A 5,491-nucleotide genomic window follows, 5' to 3' on the forward strand; every position below is an offset into this window, starting at 1 on the left:
ACAACCCAATTTAAATAAGTGTTTTATATCCTTGATCCTACTAATAAGGAGTGGTCTATTGTTTTGCTTAGTAATAAAGAGAATGATGAGGAAAACAGTGGAGAAATGCTAAAAAATGAAGACAATAGAATAAATGATGAAGTCGAAGATGATCCATTTGAAAGGCTAGAAAATAGTTATGATGATTTTGATACTAAAGATTTTACTTTTGATATGAGACATGATCACAATGAGGGCACTTGGATATCAAAGAGGGAGAAATCACTTCAACTAAAGAAGATAATTGTTAAGAAAAAAGATGAGACAAAGGAATTAAAAAGAATGACTTTGAACAAGTAAATGAATTTTGCTTGATTTATTTTATTTATTTGATTTATTTTTTGTTTGATTTAATCCAATATATTTTATTTGTTTGATTTAATACAATTTTATTTTTGTTTGATTTAATATGATTTATTCTATTGATTTTATCTGATTTATTTTTGTTTGAATAGGTCTTTAAATGGCTATAAGAAGTAATAATCATACTCTTTTTGAGAGTAGCTCTTGGCAGAGTGATCTTATTCTTGTCTCTACCACTAATTTCTAGCGGTAGGGTATGCGAGGTGAAGAGGAAGGATTGAGGAGGAGCTTAGTAGTACTAGAGCATGTAGCTAGGTTAAGAGCTATCGAGAAAAAGCTTCCCATTCAGTAGAACAATAGGGACTAGTGCATTGACTCAAATAATTTGGGAAGCTACATTGGAGTTATGGTTAAAGGTAATATGCCCTCTAATATGGCAAATTGGGCAAAGGCACCTAATTTAGTCTGGAATGTAATCCCAATAAGATATTTTTTTTATTTGTCATTTTAAAACTTTTTATAAAAATTTCAACTAGCCTAGAATGTGATTAACTTCTTTTGTAGTCAAGATTTGAGCTTGACGAGAGTCAAAAGAAGTTTGTTCAATGAAAGTCAGGACAGCCCACCATAGTTTCAAAGAATGGGTCACCTAGAAATTCTTGAAGAACTCATATCAGTGATTAATCTAGATTAGTAGGCTGAGTTTGTTAACTCTAGTCACAATAGAAAGTTCAAGGTAATATTTCTTCCTTAATGTTAGTTTTTATTTCTTATATATGTACACTCACTCAAACATTTTTGTTGTTGTTAAGATTAAGGTGAAGAAGAATGAATATTCTTACCTAAAAGGGTGCAAGAGTTATGCTATAATTAAGAAAGGATTATTTGAAAGAGTAAGGATCAGAGGATTCTATATTTCATGGCAAGCTTTGGGTTTTGGCCTGAACAAATAATGATGGAAACATTTAGGACCCTTTATGGAGGAAGTTGCTGACAAAATTATAAGTAATATTTCCTTTCTTTTGTTGTGTAATAAGTTCTTTATTTATTTGTATTTATTTTTCTCTGGTATGTAATCCACAGGCAACCCTAGCTTAAGAGGTAGAATCAAGCACTCCACGTCTTAGTGAGGATGTCTTAGAGAAGGTTTTAAGGAATGTTGACCACCCTCATCATGTTTGGGGTGTAGGGTTCAGAGTAACCAATAAGCAGTATTTTGCTAAGAACCCAAAGAAATCCAAGAAGACTACCAGTACTGCAAAGGTGGATTTATTATGGCAAGAGCTTTAGAAGACCCAAGCAGTCATGGAGTAATAAAATAAGTACATTGAAATGTTGCTCAAGGGGTATGTGTTAGGGATTCTTGTAATAAAGTTTAGCCCTATGAGTGTAAAAGAAAGCTGCATGAGCATCCCCTCTCCAAAACTATCTAAGGTAATGTTGCTAAGTGTTTTAATCTTGTTTATTTTATTTATTTCTTACTCTTCTCTTAAGTGGTATAATTTTTTTTTCTCCTTTTATTTAAGGAGAGGTCAAGATTAAGTACATGACTGACATCTCGTACTTGTGCATGGTTGCAATTGGACTCATGCACAACATTGTAGGGAGCATTGTGATTGACAATGTGCCCATCCTTACTGATCATGTAAAGATCCATCTGATGGTTGCGCATGAAGCCAATTATCTCTTACTTGTGCCTACATTAGATGTAGAAATTGTACAAGTAGCATTATATAGTTTTATGGCTTGGCTTGCTTATTTACTACGAGTTCTAGAACCGAAGGAAAAGGTAAATTAATAAAATAGTTATCATCTTCACGTCCCAAAAATTTGACGTGATTGTCATAGGATATATGCATAAACATACATCCCTTGAGACATAGTCAAGGAAACTTTAACCTAATACTTAATATTTATTTCTAAAACATAATTAGATTCATATTGAAATTTTTGATACCTTTAATAATGTGCAATTATAAATAAAGTTTTAGTATTTTTATAAAAATTTTAGCAGAACCTCCCCTATAAATAGGATCTCCTAAAAAAGTTCTATAATATAATATTTCAATCAGAATATATAATCAATCAGGAGCAAAGCTCCTTCCAGCTAGCAGATAGAATATATACAAAATAAAGGACCTAGCTATAAACTATATGGATCACCTAAAAATAAGTTTACAAAATAAAATTTCATAACTAAAAGTTTTACATCCAAAGAAAGCGTAATCACTAGCTCTTCCACTTCTAGTTAGTAATAGACTCCTCAATAATTGACAGGTGATTTAGTATCAACTATATTATCTAAGATCAAATTTATTTTTAGTGAATAATATCCCAATAACAAATAATTAAACATGAATAAAAGGAAAGTTAAAAATAATTATATAAGTTAAAGAGACAATGATTTCCATAAAAGCAAAAATAAATTCATAATAAAAAGGTTCTATATAACTTTAAATAAAATCTTGAATCATTAAATTATTATATCAAATATTGTTATCACTTGGTTTCAACGAAGCAAATAAACAAAATAAGTAATTATAAATAGGTTACTGATTAAAAATAATGGGACATAAAATCATTAAATAATCAAATTCATATTTATAGGGACTTCTTAGGACATTTAACAAACATAAGGACATAGTTTGCAATGATAAACAACCAAACATGGGTTATGTCACAAAGATACAAGTGAACACACAGTTCATAAGAGTAAATAACCAAATATGGTCGAAACCACAAAACAGACGCAGGTACGAGACCCACGAATAACAAATGTGAGAATACAGCTCACGAAAGTCAAACTAACTAGTAATTGACCATGACGCGCTAAGGGCTAACAGAACTGCTATTAGTAACTAGTATTCTATATAAAGTCCCTTTAAAAAAATTAATTTTTCAAACATGCAAGAAAAATAATCATTATCAAATTAAAATTTTCTCTTCTTCATATCAGACTCACATGAATTATGTAAACACCCGTTCTTTTCAATATAAAAACTTACAAACTTTTTCATGAATTTTCATGATTGTCTTTGTCAAATCAAGGATTACTAGAACTTATAAAAACAATTTTATCAATGTTGTAAGCACATGACATGATTTCAAGAAATAGAGTTATTCAATCAACAAAAGTAATCAATCCTAGAGAAATATATACATATACATATACACACATATATAAATAGACATAATTGCAAATTATTGAGAGCAATATCTTGATAAAAAGAAACTTTGCTAATAAATTATTTGGGACATTATCCACTAACCTGAAATTCTCAAAATGTAAAATTTTCCTTTAAACTTTGATCACATTTTTCCTTTTCCAAACACCTTAAAAATCATGTTAAGATTTTAAATATACTTTCAATAAATTCAATAATATTATCACTATCAAAATTTTTTCTATAATTATTTGAAATTTTAAAATTGGGACTCTACACATAAAAAATCCATCAAAGCTATAGCTTAATGCTTGGTTAAAATACAATCTTATATTAAACTTTTTTTTCAAAATACCAAAAGTACATTATTTCTAAAGAACTCAATTGACTACAAAACATCTTCATAATCAAATTTATATGGCCAACTCCAAGCTCAATTGACAAAATAATGTTAAGGCTTGCTATGTCTTCCAAGAATTTAATGAAACTTTAGTAAATTCAAATTCACGGAAAACTCAAATAATTTATCAAATACTTTATGGTATTAATCTTGAAACACATACCAACCTCTTCTTTAATTTCCTTTCTAAAAATTTCATAATATCATTAATGTAACTAATAATCAAATCAAGCTCAATTGGAACATAAACCCACATCATCATCATCACAAATAAACCTCAACTTCCACTTTTCTCAAACATTGCATCAACAATTTATAAATATTTACAATATATAAACAATAAAATAGCTCTAAAATTACCAATCAATATACTCTTTCCAAACCTCTTTACTCCAATTTTAGCATCCTTTATGGATGGTAATTGTCTTCCATAACAATTGATTTTTCAATAACACAATCAAATCCTTTAACTTTCATCAATCCACAAAACATCTCCTTTCAAGTATTTTAACAAGCATTTCATGGGCATGAATTCTTTGACTAATACCAAACTTTCTTTCTTCAAATTTCATTCCCCTAATTTTACTAATATCCATATTTAAAATAGCCTTTTAAATTTCAATTCTTCAACACTAATGAATGATTTCTTTAATACTCAAAGAAAATCAAATTTCCAACTCTATAACATTCATGGGCAGCAAAAGAAAGAAGGAAAATTCATAATGTTTCACCATTTCAACCCAAAATCAGATGCACATGGCAATAGGAAAGAGATCGAAGCTTCTCGCCTTAAGTATTCAACGAAACACGCACAACCAAGGGAAGAACATAACCTTCAACCAAATAGTGGAAGGAGAAAATAACATTAAACCAACCTCAACTCACAAAGCAATCCTCCTACGACACCAAACCAGCTCCTTACTTGTTTATTGCCCACAAATAGAAAGAATACAGGAAGAAAAATATTCAATGATGAGAAATAGAGTAGAGAAGAGTTGTGAGCATGGCGGACTAGCGTCGGTGACCTCACGGCAACTCATCTCCCTTGTTGGCGACAATAAGGAATGAAGAAGAAGGATTAGAGGTCGAGGACAGCAGAAGGAACGAAAATCACACACAAGGTTCCAAATTTTTCTCTTCCTCACTCTGATGCACAAACACAACTTAGCAAAGAGGAAGATGAGAAAATTATATCTGATAGGTTGATGGCATTTTGGTAATTTTAGAGGTTGAAAATAAAAAATAATTCCCTAAATACTTTAGCAGGTTCGAACTCTAGACCCCATAATATGCACTCTTCCACCATACCTACTTCTTCTTGTCATAATTCTCACAAAATTAATATAACTACAACTAAACAATATATTTAATTTTTGCTCACAACTCTTGGGTTATTACTTCACCATTGTAGTTTCTTTTTAAATTGATCACTAATAATGTATTTGTAGTTTGTTGACAAGTTTCTAGAGTCGTCCAGTGATAATGAAGGGAGGGGGAAACGCAAGAAAAGGAAAACTTCTAAGGGGACTAAAGATTCTGTCACATATCTGTAGAATCAATTTACACCTCCACTAGAAGCCTACCT

This window comes from Prosopis cineraria, unplaced genomic scaffold (assembly GCF_029017545.1).
Source record: "Prosopis cineraria cultivar Desert tree isolate PC_DT_omini unplaced genomic scaffold, ASM2901754v1 PC11, whole genome shotgun sequence".
NCBI classification, from domain to species: Eukaryota; Viridiplantae; Streptophyta; class Magnoliopsida; order Fabales; family Fabaceae; genus Prosopis; species Prosopis cineraria.